The sequence below is a fragment of the Lynx canadensis genome, chromosome B4 (genome assembly GCF_007474595.2).
Source record: "Lynx canadensis isolate LIC74 chromosome B4, mLynCan4.pri.v2, whole genome shotgun sequence".
Lineage (NCBI taxonomy): Eukaryota > Metazoa > Chordata > Mammalia > Carnivora > Felidae > Lynx > Lynx canadensis.
The window spans coordinates 134649357-134673469 of record NC_044309.1 but is presented as its reverse complement, the minus strand read 5'-3'; the positions used below and the strand labels follow the sequence as shown (position 1 = coordinate 134673469).

Genomic DNA, 24113 nt, shown 5'->3' with positions numbered 1-24113 from the left:
TGGCTCGCGGCCACTCCCCGGACGGCCCGGAGCCGCCGGCCAAGATGGCACTGTGCGAGCGGCGAGCTACACGCGCGGCGCCGGGCTGCTGCCTCGGGGGACCCCGCGGGACCCCAGCCGCCAGGCTGGGGTCTCCGTGGCCCCGGCCCCACGCGCGCAGGCCTCGGCGCCGCCGCACGCGGGTGGGCACGCGCGCACCCGCCGGCCCCGCCCCCTGCCGCCCCGCCCCCGCCGCGCGCACCGCCCCGCCGCGCGCCCTCCCGCCCGCCCGCGCGCCGCGGCCCGGAGCCTCCCCATTGGCCGCGCGCCGTCACCTGACGCTCTGTTATTTCCTGTGTGTTGGGAGAATGGAGAGAAAAAACCCGGAGCCGAGCCGCTTTCGGCCCCTGCGAGGCGGCCGCGGCCTCCGCCGGGGGAGCCCGCCCTGAGGCGTGCCTGACCGGGGAGCGAGCGCGCGGGCCGGAGCGAGGCTCGAGGGGCCACGGCCCCGGCCCGCCCCGCCGCCGGCCCGGGCGCCCGAGCTGGAGGCGGCGGAGGCTCCCCCACCCCCACCTCGCGCAGCGCCGCCCGCCGCCGCCGCCGCCGCCGCCGCTCCCTCCCCTCCCGCCCCCGGCCGAGGCCGAGGGACCGGGCGGGGGGCTCCCGCAGGTAACCGCCGCCCGGGCCTGAGGGGGAGGGGCAGGGGGCAGGGCTGAGGAGCTGGGGCCAGGCCGGGGTGTCCGGCCTCGGGGGCTGGGGGCAGAGGTCCTGGCCCGGCCGACCTGGGAGTGCTGAGCCCCCTCGACTCCGAGGCCAGGGCACCGGGTGCTGAGGGGAATGTCCCTGCCTGGCCCGACCGAGGAGCGCAGAGAGGAGCGGCCTGGCCTGGCCTGGCCTTGGGGTGCGGAGGGGCAGGGGCCCGGCCTGGCATCTGGGCGCTGAGGGGTCTCGGTCTGGCCTGAGAGTCCGGCGGGGCTTGGGCACCAGTCCTAGCCTGAGGGTGTCGCGGGAAGGTACCTGCTCGTCGCGGCCTCGGGTGCAAAGGCGGCGGGTGTGAGCGGGCGGCGCCCAGGGGTTCGCGGGGTCAGCGCCGCCCACCCCGAGACCCCTGGCAGCCCCCGGCGTCCCGCGGCGCTCGCCTCTCGGTGGCGGCTGGGGGCGAGGCCGGCGGGCGAGGGCTGGGCTTGGGACGGGAGCGGCACCGGGAGTCGGAGCGCGCCCTGCCGCGGGAGGGACGGGGGCCCGTTTATTGCCATGTGAACACCTGAAGCCATGTGGACGCAGCAGCTTCTCGCCTGTTGGGGGCGGAGGACAGGTACCGGCTGGCGGGGCGCAAGGTCCCGGCGCGGGGGGGTTGGCGGGGAGCGGAGCGCGGGACACACTTCCTGCGTGGGGTTTTGTCCGCCTCCCCCGCCGCGGTGAGCGGGGCCGGTGTTTGATCCGGTAGTCCCGGGTGCGAGCGAGCGCCCGTTTGGGGGCCTGAGGCTGCAGCGCCTCGTCTCTTTTGGGGCGGGGGAGTGGTGGTGGAAGGAGAGTGGTCCATCCGGCCCAGCTCGCTCTGGCAGCGGCAGGAGGTGGAATGTCCCCCCTGCGCCGGGATGGGAGTGGAATTTAGTGTGTTGGGGGTGGGGAGGGGTGCCGAGGAGCGGTCGTTTTCCTGGGCCTGTGGGTGGGGATTATTGTCTGTTTTCGTGGTTGTGGATGCTAGCGCTGTCTGCCAGTCTGTAAGCGTCCCTTGAGTTTGCCCTTAGGGGACAGATCAGCGTTAGGACTCCCCCCCCCTCCCCCTTTCCTCTTTGCTTTTTCTCCCCCTCCAAGATTAGATGACTCTGGTAACTGCTGTAAAATGGATGGAATTTTCGAGCTATTATCTAACAGGCAGATCTTTGAATGATAATTGGACCCTTATGTTAACAGCCTCAGTGAAGACTTTCATAAAACATCTTACTTAGGGTGGCAGCGGAACGTCTTACATGGTGGAATAAGAAGCTGCTCAGAAGTCCGACCTGGGAGACCAGGAATCTGCTTCCAGCTTTGCTCCCAAATAAACTGTAACCCTGGCCGAGTTACCTATCCTCTCAAGCCTTCAATTTCCTTATCTGTTACGTGAGGACTCCCTTCCAGGTCAAACACTACAGTGGGTTTGGGTAGGGTTTTATTTATTGTTGTTGTTTTTGGGTTGTTGTTGTTGTTTTCCTCTTGGTTTGTTTTTGGTTTCCTATCTTGTGCTTTTGTTTAAGTCACAGGCAGCCTTCTTGAGAAATGCAGGATGTTTCTTACCTGGCCTTTAAGATCCTGTCCCACTTTTTAGTTTCCAGCCTCTTCCTTCTGCAACAGAGCATAAAACTTGGTTACAATGATAATTTTTCTTCAAACCTCAGATTCTGTTCTGTGCTTCTCAAAGTGTGTCGTATTATAGTCTGTGCTGAAGATGCCTTATGTTTTTTTGTCTTTGTGCAAAGAGAAGTTACCAGGAGAAAGATTTCAGAGAAAGTTTGACTACTTGGAAGTGTAGAGAATGCAGGTGTGTTTGGGGCCGTGTAAGTTGCTTGGCTGGAAGGAATTCCAGGATCTGTTTCTGCAGGGGATTGTGGAGGGACCCTTTGATGGGACGTTTGGCATTTGGCTAATTTTTGAAATTTCCAACCTCAGTACCCTCCGAGTAGGGATAAAGAGGAATTCCCTAATACCTCCTGTGAGATGGCGTGCTCGTGGGATTAACTGTCACCTCGGGGTGCACTAATTATTTGCATCCCCAATTTATTCCTTAATGGTAGCCGGATGCTTCCTCTCAGATGCTGCAGAACCCCAATTAGTTTCACTGATTTTATGGTGTGTGAGAGCCTTAGGCCATGCTTTTGACTACTTAGCCCTTCTAGACCATCCTCAGCCTTGGCCTTGTTGGTCTTAAATTTCTGGTACTGTGATGCTGGAAGGACATGTGCCTAATGTGGTGTAATATGTCCTCGGTCACTTTTTTATTCAGTCTGTACAGATTCACGAAGGGTCTTCTCAGCATTGGGCGGTGTGCTCCTAATGTTGACTCTGGAGATGGACTGGTAGAATTTTTCTCGTGTGTTAACACCAGGCCTGTCACACAATAGGCAGACACTTTTATATGGCTACACAGATTATTTGGAGTTTCTCAAAATAAATAATTTATTTTGTGTTGGTATTTGAAATATGACCTTGTGTTTGGTGTGGGATTTTACAAATCCTGGCTACTTAAGTTATAAGTAGTTTTCATACTCACATGTGTTTACTTCTGCATTATAACTTACACTTAACAAGGAAAAGATTATTATAAAATTCTTACTCTGTAGAGTTAATTTGTGTGTGTGTGTGTGTGTGTGTGTGTGAGAGAGAGAGAGAGAGAGAGAGAGAGAGAGAGAGAAGGTTGCCAAGGGAGCAGGATGTTAGGAGACATGGGTTTTAGGTTCCATAACCTTTTAATGGTATACTTTTTTTTTTTTTTTAATTTCATGAAATGGAATGGAATGGAATTGAAATCATGTCTATCTAGACCAAGAAATTAAACTTGGACTTCTGGTGAGTGTAGCTTGCTCTTCATATGGATAGGAAAGGACGCTAACATTTGAGTGGGCTTTTTTGTTGTTTTTTTAAATTCAGTGTGCTAGGTTCTGTCCAAGGTATTTCAACTTGTCTTGTAAAAATCTACCCAGCAGACCTGAGAAGTAAATGAGCTCTCTTTTTTCCTGAGAGGTCACGGCTAGTGAGGGTCAGAGAGTGGATGTGACTGTCCTCCCCTGGGCTCCAAAGCCTTTGCTAGATCTGTTACAGCTCCTTGCCTGCTCAAGGCACAGATCAGCTGGTGGTGGATTGGCCTTGGAATCCATACTTCATGCTTTGCCCGTTCTTTTGTTTGTTTGTTTGTTTAACGTTTTATTTATTTTTTGAGAGAGGGCACGAGAGAGCACAAGCAGGGGAGGGGCAGAGAGAGAGGGGGACAGAGGATCCAAAGCAGGCCCAAGTGCTGACAGGCTGACAGCAGCGAGCCCAACGTGGGGCTCAAACCCACGAACCACAAGATCACGACCTGAGCTGAAGTCAGATGCTCAGTTGACCGAGACACCCAGGTACCCCTATTTATTTTTTATTTATTTATTTTTTTAAGTTATAACAAAATGGAAATCTGAGCTTGGGCAGAGTAGTGGAAAGCATGATTTTTGCAACCATGCCACCAAACCAGACTCTGGTTTAGTGACCCCCTGGGAGTTTTGTAAACTTTCACTTTCCCTATACCTAGTCAATTTTATTAGTGTACCTGAGATAGAATGTAAAAAATTTCTTTTTCTGGGCACCTGGGTGACTCGGTTGAGCGTCTGACTTTGGCTCAGGTCATGATCTCATGGTTCGTGAGTTCTAGCCCTGTGTCTGGTTGGCTGCTGTCAGCTCAGAGCCCGCTTCAGATCCTCTGTCCCCCTCTTTTGCTGTACCTCCCCCTCTCACACTCTCTTTCTCAAACATTAAAAAAAAAAAGTCTCTCTTTCATTCCCAATTCTGCCATTCTGTCTTGAGCTGGAAACTTCTTGTATCAGCTCAAAGAATGATATCACAGGTAAGGGGCTGTCTCTTTTCCGGTCTGTGCTACCGCACAGGAATCATACTATGTGGTGACCGCTCTGTTTGACCAGATGGGACTCAAAAGATACAGTTACAAAAGACAGTCCCCCATATGCCTTAAGCACTCTTCCTCTTGGGTGCTTGTATTCAAGGCACCTTAGTGCTCATTAGATCTGTCTGGGGTTTCTGACTCTGGTGTGTTCATTTTCTTTTTGTGGAGGTAAAAGTAACAAAATAAAGCAAAACGGTAAAAACCCTATTTATGTTGGAGTATAACCGTACACCAAAGTTACACATTTGAAATATAAGGAAGTCAAGGCTTTCATAGAGCATAATTTGGTTACATTGTACTTAGACTGGATGGCTTTTTTATTATTAGTTAGGCTGCTTAAAGTCCTCTTAATACCTGTGATGCCTGCAGTATGGGTGAAAAGGTTCTCATGGTGACAAACACAATCAGTACTTTCTGCATTAGAGCTGTGTTTGCTTTGTAGGTAATGTGTGAAACCCAGCAGGAAGATCAACTAAAAAGTGACTTATTGGTTTATCTGTGGCTTGTTATCTGATGCTTCATTGTGGGGAAGTTAAGAAAGAGAAAACATTAGCTATAGGGGAAAATATCCTTATTGTCATGTGCACATGAGAGCTGTCCTGTAGGAAAGAGTGAAAGTTCATTGGAACACTTGAATGCCAGCCTGATGGGAAGGTGGTTTCCATGTCTGAACATCACATTCCTGAATGAGGACTGAAGCCCTCTGTGTATGTTCCAGTTTTCATTAACAGGTATTTATAGACACTTTTCTAAGCATGGGGGATGCAGTGGCGGGCAAAATAGAAAAGGAAACTGCTCTGAAGTTGGGCTGTAAACATTGACTAAATAAGAATGTCTGGAGGTGACAGCTACGAAGAGAACAAAAAGACATGATAGTGACTCAGGGTATGCTAGTGAGAGTAGAAGATGTCCCCTCTTCTGAAGCCTTTTTTGCCAGCAGGGCAGTCGGACTTGATCTGTGGGATGGACGAAAATGGCATTAAACAAAGTAAATAATTTGCTTTAGCCCTGAGCATCTTGAGACGTTAATCCAAAGAATAGAAGTGGGTTGGTGGAAATCTTTCCTCTGTTTATGTCTTCATGCTTGTGAATGGGGACTTGGCTCAAAAGAACTTAGGATGGATCATTAGTGGTATCCTGTAAGGGGTAGGAAAGAAAGAAATGATCACCCTTTGTAAAGGGTAGTTGTTCTGATTAAAAAAAAAAAAAAAGTAGAGATGTGTTATATTGATGAGTGCTAGGCATTATTAGAAACATCCTTTAGTTGTGTTTATGTTTCTTTGTTGGGAAATTGGATTGGGGGTGTTGTAATCATCATATTTTGTTAAAGCTTCCAATGAAGCCAGCAAATATTAGTGACATCTGTATACAGGGTACTTTGCTAGGTATTGCAACAAATGGAGAATCCCAAGTGACTGAGTGGAACTTGGGTTGGGGGCTGTTGAGGGCGACAAGGATAGCTCACAGTTGGGGGGGGGGGTGGGAGGGAGCGCTGGCAGGGAAGGAAAGAGTGCAGTTCAGACTGGCTGTTAACTTAATCGTAGCCTGAAGGGTTCGTCCTGCCAGCCTTTCCCAGCTAGCCTGCTGCATCCTAGTACCTTCACTCACCCTTTCTATGCTCTCTAATTGTAGAATTCTATAGAGACCTGAAAGAATCCTAAGACATTAGCTAGTCTAGCTCTTTGGCTTTATAGCTCTGGAGAGATGCTGATGCTTTACACGGACAGAGTCAAGGCTGCGACCCTGTTCTTTGCCAGCTAAGCTAGTGTTCTTTCCCCAGTAGCCCATGCCCTCACCAGAGGATTGATAGTTAACAGTTGCTCCTGAGTGGATAAAGAATGGAAGCCTCTGGGTATTATTGTACCCACTTAGGAAAAAACCTGTGTAGTTCCGAATTTGAGAAGTCAGGGCAAAGACAGTACATTTATCTCAAAAGCAGAGTATGGAAAATAAAGAATACCGTACCATCGTTAGTTTTCACACAAATACATAGTATTGGTTTCTCAGGCTCCACCGAGACATAATCTCATCCTGATCATGTCTTGGTCTGGAAAGGATGCCACCATGTTCTGCATTAGTTGTGAAGTTAGACTAAGGCCCTTTAGAAGTAGTGAGGGGCGCCTGGGTGGCTCAGTAGGTTGAGTGTCCGACTTGGGCTCAGGTCATGATCTCACAGTTGATGACCTGCGTGACCTGGGTTCGGGCCCTGCGTCGGGCTCTGTGCTGACAGCTTGGAGCCTGGAGCCTGTTTCAGATTCTGTGTCTCCCTCTCTCTCTGCCCCTCCCCTGCTCATGCTCTGTCTCTCTCCTTCACAAATAAATTAAAAAAAAAACCAAAAAACATTAAAAAAATTAAAAAAAAATAGAAGTAGTGGGAAATTTCTGAAATGTGGCTAAATTAAGTTCTAAAATTAAAGAGTTAAAAAAAATTAAAGAGTTAAAAAGCCCTAGGAGTCCTGTTTTTTTTTTTTTTTTTTTCACCTTGAGACCCTGGTGTCATGGGAGATTTTGCTTCTACATTCAGAAGCACCCTCTGGGAGCCTGGAGATTATTCTGTGTGCCTGACGAGCAGGGATTCTTCCCTGGCATCTCCCTGACTTAGCGCTCTGGTGGGCCAGTGACCTGGGGGCAGCTTTTGTATACCTTTGGCAGGAATGTGAGAGTGCACTCTTGCTGTAAAGAGTCCACACGATGGGCACTTTATGGAGGCAGCAGAGCACGTGACAGAGGATGTGTGTCTTCCCTCTGGCTCCGTCACTTACTAGCGGTGACTTTGGGCATTTTGCCCTAGCCACAGTTTCTTCATCTGTAAAATGGAAATATACTTTCTCGGAGCTATTGGGAAAAGGAATGAAAATAGACAAAGTGTACGGTGGGGTGTACGATCTATAGATGCTACTCAGCAGATGGTAGCGGTCCATTACACCAACGTCGTGCTGTGTCAAGACGCTGGACTAGAGCAGGGCTGGTTCCTACTGAGTGTATCCGGTTTAGAGTACACTCCCCTGTCTCAGACACCGCCTGGCAGAGAAGGCACGGAAGCAGGGGTGTCAGATGTGCTCTGATGAAGGGAGTACAAGGGGCTCTACCAAGATGTGTAACCCTAACTTGAAAGGTCAGAAGCAGCTTCTCGGAAGAGGACCACTTACTTCCTCATCCACCCGCTTTTCTCTCATCTGTTCCTTCCCTCTCTGCGGCTCCCTCCTTCTGCCTGACCGTCGGTGTTGTCTGCAGCCTCGTATTTTGGTGTGCCTTCTCCCTGGGTGCTCTCGGATATCCCCAGGTGCTCATGGTTATCCGCGAGCCGATTGATAAGTTCAGCCAGGTCTCTCCTGGACCCTCCAGCTCCGGCTTGACACCACTGCTTGTCTATGTTACCGGTAACTTGAGCTTCCCAAGTCCAAAACTGAACACGTATTCCTTGAAAGCTCTTTGTCCTTCATCTGTCCCCTTCTCAGTAAGTGGCTTTACCGGCCCCCCATCTTCCCGGGTTAGCGACCTCCCTTTCTCTCACCACCCTCTACGTGTCCCCCATCGCCAAGTCAGTGCCGTTTCTGTACCGTGACTGGAGTCTGTCTGCTCTCCTGCCACTGCCCTCTGAGCCGCCATCATCTCCTACCTGGCACACTCTGATTGCCTCTCAGCGTGGCCTCTCCATTTCCAGTCCTGTTCGTGTCTCCTCTACTTTGCCTGGAATGGCCAAGAGTTGCCTGTCTTTCCTCCACTTAAAAGCTTCACAGTTTCTCCTAGCGCTCGGAAGACAGTCCCAGCTCCTTCCCCTTTCTCACAAGGCCCTCGGTACCCTGGGCCCTGCCCGCCTCCCTGACCTCCCCTCCTTGCTGTCCCCCAGCCACATTCACTTTCAAGTCTCCCGAAGGCACCCAGCTCTTTACCACCTGAGGGACTTCTTTATATGCCACTTGCTCTGCCTCGAACACTCTGGCCAGGCCAGCCTTTTTCTCACCCTTCAGGATATTTGTTGAATGAATAAATAGCATGAGACAGGCAGCAAAGGGGATGATGGAATAAGGAGGAAAAGTGTCCTTAGAGTCCATCTATAAAGGTCTAGCAAAGAGATACAGAAATGTGTTTGAAGAGCTGACAGACCAAGAATTTGGTTGTGGCCTAGAACTCCACCTATTCAAGCAGAACACTAGGAGTCAGGCGGCCACAAGGCACGTGTAATGCTGATGAGAATATAAAGTGATGCCACCACTTTAGAAAACTCTTTGGAAGTTTCTTCAGAAGCTGAATGTATGTCTACCCTGTGACCAAGCAGTTCCATTTCTAGGTCTTTATCCAAGAGAAATGCAAATACATGTTCACAGATAAGCCTTATACAAGAATGTTAGTGTGAAGCAGCTTTATTCATGGTAGCCAGAAACTGTAGCAGTCCAGCTGTCCATCAGTGGGAGAATGGATAAACAAACTGTTACTTTCATGCAGTGGACGCTCAGCAGTAAAAAGGAACAAACTACCGAGACACGTAGTAAGGGTGAGTCTCACAGGTATTAATGCTGAGTGAAAAACCAGGCACAAAAAAATACATAATGGATGATTCCATTTATAAGACCTTCTTGAACAGGCAAAAGTGGTCTGTGATACTAGAAATCAGATCAGTGGTTGCTTCTTGAGTGGAAGGGGATTGACTGGGAGGGGACAGGAGAGAACTTTGTGAGTGATGGAAATATTCTGAGTATTGATAGGCAGTCATCAAATCTGATTGAATCCATATACTGTATGTAATTTTACTGTGTGTAAATTATAACTACAAACAACCTAGGAATTGTCCTAGATTCCTTCCCCTGTCCCCTACTCTCAACATTTAATGTCCCAGCAAGTTCTGTTCACTGTATGTCCAAAAAATATCCTGAATTTGTTTCCTCCTATCTCAAGCACTATCTCCTCTTGTCTGGACTGTATTTTAGCCTCCTGACTGCTGTTCTAACCCCCTATTTTTGGCCTCCTCCCAAACCATTTTTTCCACTTATCAGCTAAAGTGACCTTTAAAAATTCAAATTGGGTTATGTCAGTTGTCTTCCTACAATCCTCCAGTAGCTTTCCATTGCTTTCATGGTGGCCAGCTAGGGCCTGTCTGACCCCTGTCTCCCTGTGAGCCCATCTGCTGTGGCCACCTCCTTACTCTCTAAATTCCAGCCTCGTTGATCCCCCCCCCCCCCACCCCATTCTGAACACCTGAAGTTCATTTCTGCCTTAGGACCTTTACACTTGGCTCCTCCGTCTGTTGGGAGCTCGCCACCTCGCAGATCTGTGTGATACTTGTATGTCTTTCAGGTTCAGTTTAAAGGTTTCCTTTTCTGGGAGATTTTCTCTGACTGTCTCTGTCTAAAGTTGTGTCCCATCACATCACCCAGCTTGATCAAGTCTGAAATTATTTTGGCCTTTTACTTATTTGTTTGCCTGTCTCCTCCCACTGGGATTAAGCTTGATTTATTCACTGCTGTATTCTTTGTGTCTGTAGTGGTATTTGGCCCACATGGGCCAGAAGTATTGACTAAGAGAAGGTTTTGGGGTGGTGGTAATGAGAGAAGATTGTTTAGGAGGTCGGCCTGTGAGGCAGAAAAAGGGGCCAAGGAGAGTGAAGACTTTGGCCTTGGAAACTAGGTGATGTTGGCACCATTCATTGAAGTGAAAAATGATGGAGAAAAGAAGATTGGGCCAGGGTATAAAGTGATGAATTTCGTTTTGGTCTTAAGTTTGAGGAGAGCATCAAGTGTTTGAGGCATGGATCTGACATTTAGGAGAAGGAACTGGTCTATAGACTAAGACTCAGAGGTTAGCACTTGTGGTCCAGCCCAGGAATAGATGAGATTGCTCTCAAGTGGTCAAGGGTGTGGGTATGTAGAGGCAGAGAAATGGTTGCTTTTTCCCTGCCTGGGTGGTAAGCATCTCCCACCAGTAATGAGGACTTTATAGGGCTCAGCCCTTATGTAGGAGGTTTTGTAGTTTTAGGAGCACACCCCCACCCCCTCATCACTGCTAATAGTGACAAATGCTCAGAGAACAAAACTCCGAAGAATGTGAACATTTAAGGGAGTAGAGCACTGTTTCAAGAGCAGAGAGGATGCCACCGGACTGGTTTGGAGGAAAACCCAAAGAGCATGGCACGAAAACAAAGTGTTTCAGATCAAAGGTGGTAGCCAAGGTCACCAAGTGTCAGTTGGGAGGGGAGAGGATAAGTGAAGCCAGCTTGTTGTGTGTTCATGAGAAAGTGAGGTGAAGGGGCAGAGTAAGTTTGGGGTCAAATCTTCCTAAAATTTGGCTGTTACAGGAAAGTGAAAAATAGCTGCAGAGGGAATCTGAGGTCCAGAGAAGACATTCTTTAACATGTATGAGAACCTTGAGCGAGCGTAAATGGAGGTGGGAAGGAGCATCACTGGACAGTGTTGAAGATGCAGGAGGGCTTGCTGGACTGGGGACCTTCCTGGAGAACTCGGAGCCCACTGTGATCCTGGGGCATTGTTTTGATGGTAAGAATAGTACCTCCCGGAGGAGAGCAGAGGTGTGTGGGCAGGAAACTGATGGGCATGAAGGCTGGAAGGTAAGGAGCACTTTTCTGTGTGTTCTCTGAAGATCCTGCTGAGGGACAGGAGTGAGGTGGGGAGTTGGAAGCTTAAAGAGCGCAGGAAAGATTTGAGGAAACTGCTGTGGCAGGCAGATAGAGCTAACAGAGGAAACGGGAATCACAGGGGGAAGTAGAAAGTAGTTAAGATGAGCTTTCTACCTCCTGGGATTTGAGAGAAACTGATCAGACCTTTCCAATTCTCTGTCTAGTTTTACATCCCAATGACTTGGACTCAGCTTTTCCTGCCTTGTGTCTGGTGATCCCACTCCTTCCCCTTATGCCTCTGCCATTCCCATTCACTAGACCAGTAACTTGTAAATTATTCCAGACCTCTCATATTTTATTTAACCAGTACTCACGCAGCATTCATGGTTAGGTAGGTGGCAGTGTTCTAAGTGCTCTGTTGAAGCAGCAGGGTTAGGTGGGGGCACTCAGAATCCCTTGGAGCTGGACTGCCCCAGGTTTGCAGAGGTGGCTGGGGCCCAGGTGGCCTGGCTGGGGCAGAAGAGTGAGACTCACCTCTCCCCAGTTCAGTCTCAGCAACCCCTGTCCATGCTCTCTTAACTTTGGGGTGTCGGTGCAAGATTTTTGCTGGAAAAACTGCAAAATGTTCTTGAACACCACTGTACCAGGTGGTAAGATCCTTGCAGTCAAGGCTGTGTTTTGTTTTATTTTATAACCCGAGCATCTGGCATTTTGCCTTGTCAGTGCATTGAGAGTGAATGTGCTGGCTTTGCCTTCGAGGCTGTGCTCTGGAACACCCTGTCTTTATCCTCCTCTGTCTTTATCCATATGTTACAGTTAATGTATGTCTACTTACAGTTGATGCAGAATGTGTCTGTTTCACCACAAAATTGTGTATTCTTAGGTGGCCACCATCCCTTGATAATCTTAATTTCTTCATATCTCTTTTGCAGAGTAGGTATTAAAGTAATGTTAAATTTGGATTCCTTGTAGAAAACTTGAAAAGTATTCCTAAGAGTAACTCAAATGGTTTAAGAATGGGGAAGGAGGGCCTGGGTGGCTCAGTTTGTTGAGTGACCAACTTTTGATTTCGTCTCAGGTCACGATCCTAGGGTTGTGGGATCAAGCCCCATACCAGGCTCTGTGCTGAGTGAGGAGCCTGCTTAAGATTCTTTCTCTCCATCTGCCTCTCTTCCCCCTGCACACTTGCGCACACTCTCTCTCCAATTAAAAAATAAAAAATGAAAAAATAATGGGGAAAAAATTAGAGCATATGTCATCCAAATAACGGAGTTAATTTAGCCTGATCAAGTATTTTTTTTTTGATTTTTTTTTTTTTAAGTTTATTCTTGAGAGATAGAGACAGAGCATGAGCAAGGGAGGGGGAGAGAGAGGGGGAGACACAGAATTGGAAGCAGGCTCCAGGCTCTGAGCTGTCAGCACAGAGCCTGACGCGGGGCTCGAACCTACGAACAGCGAGATCATGACCCAAGCCGAAGCCGGACGCTTAACCAGCTGAGCCACCCAGGTGCCCCCTGATCAAGTATTCTAAACAGTGAGTTAATGAAGGTTTTAGGGTGTGTTCAAGAGTGATGGTCAACTGTTTCTCAACTCTGAGAAGGAAAACAAACAATAGCAAATGAGGTCAGATGGAGTATGAGTGGCTTAGGTGAACAGACCGGATAACTCCCTGCCTTGAAAGGAACCCTGGGAGTTCCTCCTGGAGAGTTTTAGAACAAGTGGAATAGACTTACTTGTGTCCAATAATCCCTACTTGATGGCAGAGGTGTAGCGAACATGCTCTCAAGATTTCTGCCAAATGGTTCCTGTAAACTCAACGTACTCAGGGTAGATGAACCTAAACAGATGTACAGTTACCTGCACATTAGTGAACAGACATAAGCACAAATGTACACATTGCATCGACTTCAGTGCCTCTTGTTTTGTTTTTTTCCTGGTGGATATATAAGATTAAACATAATGGGAGTAGAATTTTCATCTTTTAGTAGAAGTCTTTGTGGGAGCAGATTTAAGTTCTTACATATTGAATAGGAGAAATTTGAGTTGGAAAGAAGGACATTGCAGCCTGCAGCATTTATTAAATGTTTCTTTCTAAAAAAAAACATTAACTTTTTTTTTTTTTTTTTTTTTTTTTTTACATTGGCTAGCAGAGTGCTGAAAGTTGACTGTCCCTAAAAATAAGGGACACAGAGACACAGGTCAAATGAAGCCTATAGGAATGAATCATCAGAGAAAATACAAGAAAAAGAAAATTCCTACTTCACTTCAGCCAAGATTGCTAAATATGTACCATGCTAGGAACCAGAAATGCAAAACAAATAAGACCTCTTCCTTTCCCCTGGAATGCCATGTCTATAGAAGAGTCAGACATGGAAGCTTCCCACTTATGAAAGCTATGTGGGATCTATACAGCTAAAATAGTGGTGTAGCCAAAGTTCTAGGAGAGAACTAGTGGGAGGCTTTACTTCTGCTTAAATATGGGAAGAATATCAGAGAAGGATATAGAGGAAGGGACAGACATATGAGCAGGACCCAGAAGGATGGAGAGGAGCATTCCAAGGGGAGGTCCTTCAAGAACCAAGGCTTGCAAGTATGTGGCGTATTACATGGAAAAGCGCAGGATCTTAGGGAGCCTGGAGATTACAGAGAAGGGATGTCAGAAGGGGCTGTGGGCTGAGAGTGAGGCCCTTGGTGATTGGACTTGAATCTGGCCCAGGGCACTGGATTCTCATAAATGGAACAAGGTTTTGTGAAGAGAGGTGTGCTATTGAGAGACAAGTGGGAAGGAGATGGGAGGGCTAATGAATTGATCATCTGTGCGTCTTCCTGTTCAGGTTTTCCTAAGGCTCTAGTATGCATGAGAAAGATCTGTAAAATTTAGCAACTGGTTGAAATAAATGGATTTACAGGAAATTTTGGCATCAGTCCACTTTGATTCTAGAACAGATCGACAAGGATATTCTATTTACCAAAAACTGGAATAAATAATACTAAGTAAAAACTAACATAAATACTTTATATAAATAATAAATTCTAAGTGCCAGATGTTCTAAACACTTGAAAAATAGTAACTTGCTTAATTCTTACAAAAATTCTTTGAGGTAGTATTATTATCTCCGTTGTTTAGATGAGGAAACTGTAATAGAGAGGTTGAGCTATTTCCTCCAAGGTTTCATCTAAAAAGTAGCAGAGCCACGGGGCTCCTGGGTGGCTCAGTCAGTTGAGCATTTGACTTCAATTCAGGTCATGATCTCAGGGTTCGTGGGTTGGAGCCTCATGTCGGGCTCTGTGCTGACATCTCAGAGCCTGGAGCCTGCTTTGGATTCTGTGTCTCCCTGTCTCACAGTCCCCTACACCCTCTGTCCCTTTCTCTCTCTCTCTCTCTCTCTGTCTCTCTCTGTCTCTCTCTCTCTCAAAAATAAACATAAAATTTTTTTTTAAATAAATAAAAAGTAGGAAAGCCAGGATTTGGAACTGAGCATCCTGTCTCTGGACTCTGTGCCCTTAACCCGTACACAGTGCAATTCTGTGTTTAAATGAACTGGAAGAAAACTCTTGCAGAATAAGTTTATGACCCCTTTGAAGAGGAGTTTGGGTTTGGATTGTAGAAAAAGAGCAGCATGGAACCCAAGAATTGCCATCTGGGGACCTGCTTGTTAGAACATCATTTGTGTGAAGGCAGGGACTTTCTACTCTGAATCATATCCCCAGTGCCCAGAACAGTGCTTGGTATGTAGTTAGTGCTCAGCAAATAGTCTTTGTGTAGATTAATAAATAAATTTTGCTGCCAGCCCTCAAGGGAATATACCGTGGAGACTTCAGTTTTTTTTCTCCCTTTGACTCACCGTTCGCGATCCCTTTCTGAATTAATGAGTTCCGTGAATTTATTGCTTGCTTGTTCTTATTGAACTTACCTTGCTCAGCTTTCAAAGGATGCCAGCTCAGTCTACTGTTTTGGGGATTTAAAAAAAATCAGCAACTTATTTTCAAAATCAAAATATTAGGTTTTAAGATTTTAGCAATCTTTATGTAAATGTGATTTTTTTTGTTGATGCATTTGGCTTTTCATATGCCTGTGTTGAAGATGTAAACGTTGGAAATATCATTAAAGAGAATTAGGGGGCACCTGGGTGGCTCAGTCGGTTGAGCATCTGACTTCGGCTCAGGTCATGATCTCATGGTTTGTGAGTTCAAGCCCCATGTAGGGCTCTGTGCTGACAGCTCAGAGCCTGGAGCCTGCTTCAGGTTCTATGTCTCCTTCTCTCTCTGCCCCTTCCCCACTCATGGTCTGTCTCTCTGTCTCTCAAAAATGAATAAACATTAAAAAAATAAAAAAAAAAAGAGAATTAGAAGTGCTGAATCACTCACTGTATTGCATACCTGAAACTAGTATGACACTGTGCATTAACTAACTGGATTTAAAATAAAAACTTAAGGGGCGCCTGGGTGGCTCAGTCGGTTGAGGGTCCGACTTCGGCGTCGGGCTCTGTGCTGACAGCTCGGAGCCTGGAGCCTGCTTCAGATTCTGTGTCTTCCTGTCTCTCTGCCCCTCCCCCGCTCATGCTCTGTCTCTCTCTGTCAAAAATAAACAAACATTTAAATAAAATAAAAACTTAAAAAAATAAACAAAAAATAAAACACTAATATCTAAAAAACAAGAGAATTGGAAATGACTTCTAACTATAGTAGTTGAGATTATATATTTATGGAATCCTTCTTAACAGACCAGGCATCATCTCTGTTTCCCTTTGTTTTGTTTTTTTGCCAGTGTTCTTAATATTTGATACTGGTCTACCTGTATCTGCCACAGAAGTTCCCTCAGTGAATGAGTGGTTAGGAAATCTCTTCCAGGAGCCCAGTGGTGATACAACTCTGGAGATGTCTCTGCTAATGTAAAGCTTCAGCATCAACCATGTAGAAGTCATATATCTGATTTCATTAGCAAATTACTGGGTGATAATAAGTTCCTAAGGAGGAGGAGACTAATGTTTTCTATTTTAGTTCATTCTAAATTAAATCATTTGAGAATGGGAAAATGGGAAATATTGTCTCTTTTCATCTATAAATATTCAGACTTAGTTCTGTAAGCCAGTGTATTGTTTCTCTTGTTGACCTGATTCAGCTTATTAACATTTTATTTAAATACATACCTCATAATATTTTATTTTCTTTTAAGAATAAGATTTGACTCTACTACATTACAAATTTGAAAAAAATCCCGCTCCTCCTAGAGATGAAATGGTCATATGAAAATCGTTACTTTTGTTGAAATAGTTATACATGGAAATAATTATATACGTTAGAGAAAAAAATGTCAAGAATGTTAGCATCGTATTTTAGTTTAACTTTTAGAACTGTCTTTTATTGGGGCGCACGGGTGGCTCAGTTGGTTGAGCATCAGCCCTTGATTATAGCTCAGGTCATGGTCTCCCGGTTTGTGGGATTGAGCCCGGGGTGGGGCTTTGTGCTGTCAGCGAAGCCTGTTTGGCTCTTCTCTCTTTGCCCCTCCCCCGCTCATTGTCTCTTTCTGTCGATATAAATAAACTTCAGAAAAACCCCACAACTTTCTTTTATTGAAATGTATCTTTTTATTATGAAATTAGTGTGTGCTTATGGTATAAAAACAATACAGAGGTGTATAACCTTACTCTCCAGAGATCACCGTTCTTACAGTTTAGCGCGTATTTTTCCAATTTGTTTTTATTTTTTAAATTAAATTTTTTCTAATGTTTATTAATTTTTGACAGAGAGAGCGTGGGGGGATGGGGTGGTACGGGGGTGGGGGAGAGAGAATCCCAAGCAGGCTCTGCACTGTTAGTACAGAGCCAGACACAGGGCTCACTCTCTCTTGAACGGTGAGATCATGATCTGAGCCAAAGTCAAGAGTCGGATGCTTAACCAGCTGAGCTACCCAGGCGCCCCTCTGCACTTGTTTTTAAAAATTGCCTTTATTTTTTAGAATGGTTTTAGGTTCACGGCAAAATTGAGAGCAAGGTACAGGGATTTCCTGTACACCTCCTTCCTACCCCTCCCACAGCCTCCCCCATTATCAACATCATCGACCAGAGTGGTGCATTTGTTAAAACTGTGAACCCAAATGACACATCATTGTCCCCCAAAGCCCATAGTTTACATTACAGTTCACTCTTGGTGTTATGCTGTTCTGTGGTTTTGGACAATTGAGTAATGACGTGTCCTCCGTTACAGTATCATCCAGAGTAGTCTCACTGTTCTAAGAATCTTCTATGCTCCGCCTCCTCATCCCTCCCTCTCCCCAACCCCTGGCAGCCACTAGTGTTTTTACGGTCTCTTGGTTTTGCCTTTTCTAGATGTCATATGGTTGGAATCATAGCATGTAGTCTTGTCAGATTGGCTTTTTTCACTTAGTTATATGCATTTAAGTCTCCTCCATGTTTTTTCATGGCTTGATAGCTCATTTCTTTTTATCACTGAATAATACAACTGTCTTCTTGTGTGTAGATGAAGGTAGTTCTTAAGACTGTTTAATGAAATATTCCCAGGTTTCTGTTATAGTTGGTTCATATCCCAAAGACTTCTTGTATTCAACCATTTATGCCAAATTATTACCTAGTTTTTAGATAACAGCAGCAGAATAGTTTCTGTGTCTATTAAGCCACTGATCTAATGGCTAACATTTACATATCCTTTACCAAGTGCACAGTATTTATATTCATTATTTTATTTAATTTTCACAAAAGAGCTTTATAAGGTTAGGACTTTATCTGTGAAATGGGGGTAAAGAAATATATTTAGGAGAGATTAGGTCATTTTCAAGAGGTCATTCAGTCATTAAGTGATAGAATCCAGGCTTGAACCCAGCTCTTTGTGGCTCCAAAACCTGTTTCTCCCTTTTAATGTAAAATGTGTACCTTGTGAAAATGCATTCTGCCTGGCTGCTTCCCTTCCTCACCCACCTGAGCTCAGGCAGCCCCCATGCTCTCTGCCTCGCTCTCATCACAGCGTTTGTCTGACGTGTTTGTCTTTTATCTCTTTCTTCCACTAAAATGTAAAGTCCATGGGATAGAAAGTGTCTCCTTCACCTTTGCAGGTCTGCTGCCTAGAGCTGTACTTGGTACACGGTAGGAGCTCACATATTCGTCTTAAGGAGTCTGTGCCATAGATCAGCCCATAAGATTTGCTTTTAATCACTTTTGTAGGACAGACTATTATTTGCCTTTTTAGTTAGTGATTTAGGCGAAGGGGTTCAGAGAGGGGTCCCTTGAGAAGATGCTGAGGAACCAGCTGAGGAGGAGACAGGCTGCCGTGGAAATAGAGATTGGAGGTAGTTTGAACGAAGGAGGTGCTGCTTGTCGGAGCCTCCTGAGGGTAACTCTTCCCCAGTTCTTGGTCCAGTCTCTAACCACTGCCAGGGTCAGCTCTTCCCCTGTCCTTCTCAGTTGTGTCCTGAATTAAAGGTGGGTGCCTTCCTTGTTGTTCAGGGTTCACGGTAGGTAGGATGCTGTCCTGCCTTTCCAGCCCCGTCTCCTGGTTTCCCTGTGTGTATCCTCTCCTGCGGCTTCTGTGTCCCCAATTCCATGCATGTGCCCATGCCTTCTTTGCCCCTTCTGCCTCTGTTGAGATCTCTGTCTTTCAAGGCCTTTCTTTAATGCTCCTTCTTCCAGGAAACCTAACCCCCTCTTAACTGGGTGTTTCTCTCATGGAATTTTATAATTTTCTTGTGTACATTTAATCTTTGCTTTTTATTATATTCTTCAACGTGTTCTCGCCCTCCTTCCCCAGTCCTCTTTGAAGGCACGGATTATAGTGTCAGCACTCCTTATGTTCTCTGTGGTGCATTGAATATGTGAGCCGACTGAGAATAGTTTTTGAAGTAGAGAAGAACAAAGGTAGACAAAAGACAGAATTAATGGCATTTAGTTTTGGCACAGGGAAGACTTGTTCTTCATCAAGGATTGTTTTGGTGGTCAGGAACCTTTTTGAAGAGAAGCTGAGTTTGGGGTGGGGTGGGTAAAGAATGAAGTGTATAGTGAGTGAGTGGGTCTGATCTGGAGGAGAAGCCAGGAAGCCAGGTGGAGAAATGACTAGATAGGAGCAGCACTTGTTTTTCAGAGTTCTGAGGTGAGTCCCAGGACTTGTCCTCAGGGTGTTCCACAGTACAGTGAGGGAAACAGACATGTTAGATCAAAATTAGTACATTATGAAAATGTAGCCATAGAGAAGGGGAGGCGCTAGAAAACAATGGTTGATTCTAGAAAAGTGTTTGGGGTAACAGCCAGTGACCTTAGCAAGATCGAGGTCCTGAGAAGGTGGGCAGAAAGGTTGGCATCATGCTGTAGGAAGCAGTCTTAGGGTTAAGACAGTGGTTCTGTCCCTCTTAAATGAGCATTGCAGAAGGTGTCACAAAGATATTTCAGGATGACGGTCATAAAAGGTTAGCTTTTAGTGTGTGAGCTTAGATTTATGGAGGGGGGAAGTAGGTCGTGGTTGAAAGAAACAATAGTGAATTTAGTGTTTGAAACTTACATAGCAGCTTGTTCAGTGTTTCACAGGTTTGCGGGGCTCGGGATTGAAAGTATTCAACTATTCAGTACAGGAGCCAGCAGTAGTGCAGATGAGGAGTGGGGGGAGATCAAGTCACAAATTGCTCACTCTTGGGTGTCCTGGGTTCTTTTAGACAGAGATGCCTCCTTTGGGTTTTAAGATTTTATTTTTAAGTAATCTCTGTACTCAACATGGGACTCAAACTGACAACCCCAAAATGAAGAGTCCCGTGTCCCCCTCGACTGAGCCACCCAGGCGCCCCTTGTTTTCTTTTTTTAATTGATGTGAAGTTCCCACAAAAGTAGCCATTTTAATACAATACATTATTAACCATAGTAATCATGCCGTATTAAGTCTCTAGAATTTATTCATCATACCACTGTTAAGTTTGTACCCTTTGACCAAAATTAACCATTTTAGAGTGAACAGGAGAGTTCAGTGGCATTTAGTACATTCATGACGTGCATCTGCAGCCTGTGTTTAGTTCCAAAAGATTTTCATCACACCCCAAAGAGACTCCATACCCCGTAAATAGTTAATCTCCTCCCCACGTCCCCCAGCCCGTGGCAGCTACCAATCTGCTTTCTGTCTGTCGATTGACCTATTGTGATGATTTCGTGTAAATGGAATCAAACAATATGTGGCCCCTTTTGCCTGGCTTCTGGCACTGAGCATGTTTTCGAGGTTCATCCACATTGTAGCATTTGTCAGTACTTTGTTTGAATACCTGTTTTCAGTTGTTAATAATAAGTTAATAATAAAGTATCAGTATCGGTTCAGTTAGAACAAGTATAGGACACTAACTGAGGTGTTTCCCCTGCTACTAACATTTCAAGTTAGTGGGATACATTTGCTACAGTTGATGAACCAATATTGATACCACATTGTTGACTAAAATGCACAGTTCATATTTGAGCTCACTCTTTGTTGTGCGTTCTGTAGACTTTGACAAAGACATAGTGTCATGTATCATCCAGAATAATTTCACTGTCTTAAAAGTTCCCTCTGCCCCACCTGTTCATCCCTTCTCCCCTCCCCTTGCATCCCTGGCAACCACTAGTATTTTTACTGTCTCTATAGTTTCGTCTTTTTCAGAATATTATTTAGTTAGAATCATATAGTTATGTAGCCTTTTCAGACTCTGATCTTTTCACACAGCAGTGTGCATTTACGTTTATTCTGTGTCTTCTTGTGGCTTGATAGCTTGATTTTTTATCACTGAATAATATTTCATTGTATGGATGTACCCCAGTTTATATCCATTTTACCTGTTGAAGGACAATTTCTACTGTTTACAGTTTTTGGCAATTGTAAACAAAGCTGTCAACGTTAATGTGCAAGTGTTTATGTTTACCGAAGTTTCAACTCATTTGGGTAAACCTCTAGAAGCACGGCTGCTGGATTGTTTAGTAAGAATATTTTAGCTTTGTAAGAAATTGCCAAATGATCTTCCACAATGGATGTATATTAACTTTTTTTTTTTAAACTATAGTACAGATTTCCATTTTAACCATTTTTAAGTGTATATTTCACTAGCATCGATTACTCAGTGTTGTGAAACCACCACCACTGTCTCCAAAACCTTTTTATCACCCCCAAACAGAAACTAGGAAACTATTAAGCAATAACTACCTCTTCCCGCCTCACCCCGCCCCCAGGCTGTAGTACCCCTAATCTATTTTCTCTGATTTTGCCTGTTCTAGGTATCTCTTGTAAGTAAAATCATACAATATTTGTCCTTTTGCATCTGACATATTTCACTAATGTTTTCAGGGTTCATTCATGTTGTAGCAAATACCAGAACTTCCTTTCCTTTTTGTGATTGAATAATACTTCACTGTGTATATCACCTTTGATTCATCCTTTCATCTGATGGACACTTGTGTTGTTTTTACCTCTTGGCTGCTTTGAATAGTGCTGCAGTAAAAGGCGAAAGATTTATGCGATCTGAAGAGAAACCAGAGTCACCATGGGCATCCAGGTATCTGTCTACGTCTCTGTTTCCAGTTCTTTGGGGTATACACCTGGAGTGGAATTGCTGGGTCCTATAGTAACTCTGTATAAATTTTTGTGGAAGTGCTAAGTTGGCTTCCAAAGCCTCTGCACCATTTTACATTCACCACAGCAATGTGTGAGGGTTCTGATTTCTCCACATCCTGGCAACGCTTGTAATTTCCTGTTTCTTGATTATAGCCATCCAAATGCGTGTGAGGTGGGATCTCACTGTGGTTTCGATTTGCATTTCCCTAATAATGTTGAGCATCTTTTCATGTGCTTATTAGCCATTTCAGTATCATTTTTTGAGAAATATCCATTGAAGTCCTTTGTTTATTTTTTAATTGCACTGTCTCTTCAGTGTTGAGTTGTAAGAGTTCTTTGTATATTCTAGATACTAGACCCTTATCAGATATCAGATAGTGCTTTTCATTGTGGGAATTTGGAGTTCTTTTCTGCTAGTATCAATTGAACAAGTTAGTTTAGACACATTAGCTTAGATCTGAATAAGCCTATGTGCAGGTTTGAACAATAGTGGAATCCCAGAAATAGAAGCAATTTTGAACAATTTTGAAATTTGATGCCTATATTTTTATTTAGTCATTGTATTTTTTTCCCTGGTATCTTTGAAGCCTGTACAGCTCACAAGACTCATGAGATCTGGAAAAACCCAACATACGTAAAATATCGTAAACCACTTTATTCCTAAGACCGAGACATTTAGAGTTATGTGTTGAATCATGTCATGTTAATTGACAGTCATACTCTAAATACAGAATCACAGGAGCCCTCCCAGTAATTGACAGCTTGTCCAGAAACTTCATTAGAACTTTGCTTCAGAAAGGGTTTATTTCATTTCATCAACACAGTGGTATATGTACCACCTGCTTCTTTGCAGGTCGGCTTGGGCACAGGGTTTTATACTTCCCTCTTTCAGCCAGTTCCACTCCTACCTGATTCCCTATATGGGAATGTACTGTGTTACAGAAGTTGTGGCCCTGTATTTTACCTTCTTGGCGGAGAGGGTTCATTTAGCAGTTTGAGCTTAATAGAAAGCAGAGATCCTTGGGCTTTTTACACAATTGATTTCCATATAACTTAAGGATTCCATGAAATATATACTTGTTTCCTGATTATCTGCTAAGTGACCATAGGTATTCCCTACTCCCCAGTGACTGGTCTTTGCTCAGCTGGCTCCTGGTGGAACTCTTCCTTTGCCTAACCTTTCAAGAGTCAGCTCCTCCATGTTGTCTTGGAAAAAGCACTTGTTAGAGTGGTTTATGGCACCGTGAATAGAGCGAAGTAAGAGCTGTCTGTTCAGACTTACCATTTTTTAAAATCATTTATTAGGTAGGGTTGGGGGGTGCGGAATATGAGGAAAAGATTCTTTGAGTTTCTCATGCCAAGGATTTTCAGTTCAGATAGTGAGGTGTGATTAATTAGCACTGTAAAAGAAATGGAAATAGCTTCTAGGCCTGGACTTTGGATCCTCCTTATTGTTATTACTCCAGTGCCTTTTAGTTTTATTGTTTTTTAATTTAATCCATTTTCCTTTTAAATACTTTTCTAGCATTTTCTTCTTGCCTTTTCCCTTTTTTCCCCTTCTTTTTGGTAGCACATGAGGTGAAGTGTTTTAGATTATTATGATTTAACATCTCTCTTCTAAGTGCTTGACTTTTGTGCCGTGCTTTTGTATTCCCTGTGTGTAGCCCCTAGTAGGACCATAGTGGGTACTTGTTTGATTAGCTGTGGCACTATGCTTAGAGAACGGGTCGTGTCATTTTTAGAAGACATTCTAGGTTTCTTGAGTCTGTGTCTTTGTGTCTCTTCCCTGTTCTGGAGAATGCCCAGCTCTTCTCGTCCATATGACTTTGTACCCATTCTTTTCTCGTTCTGAGACTCCAGGGACACCGATGTGTTAGACTTTCTTTTTTTGTCCTTTTTGTCACTTATCCTTTCTCCTGCATTTTTTGTCCTTTTCAGTTTTTCATTCTGGGTAGTTAATTGTGACCTGTTGTCCATTTTAACCAATTCCCTCTGACTAATTGCGTTTAATTGAAATTAAGAACTCAGTGGATGAGCTTGTTGTATTTTTCAGTTTTGGTTCTTTTCAAATCGGCTAAGTTGCTTTTTATGGATTCCTGTTCCCTGCTAAATTTTTCAAGCTTGGCTTTTATTTTCTAAAACAGAGTAAATATAGTTGTTTCATAATCTTCTCCTCACTTCCATTATCTGAAGTCCCTTTGGGTCTGTGACTGTTTTTGATGGTTCTTACTCATGGTGTTTTGTCTATTCGTATGTTTGTGTGCTGGACGTGGTATTTGAAACATTATTTATAGAAATGATTAGAGGCCTTAGATGTCTTTTTCCAAGGAGGATTTTTATTTGCTTTTTCCAGGTGCCTGAGGG

At 44.9% G+C, this 24113-nt stretch overlaps 1 protein-coding gene across 1 annotated transcript in view; it reads left to right on the top strand.

Annotated features, from left to right (window-relative positions):
- Positions 1-559: 559 nt before the first annotated feature.
- The window catches only part of TCF20 (transcription factor 20), a 104219-nt gene continuing 80665 nt past the window's right edge, over positions 560-24113 (top strand). The window contains exon 1 of the mRNA XM_030320820.1: positions 560-648. The gene's annotated coding sequence lies outside the window, so the exon portion shown is untranslated. The remainder of the gene's footprint in view (positions 649-24113) is intronic.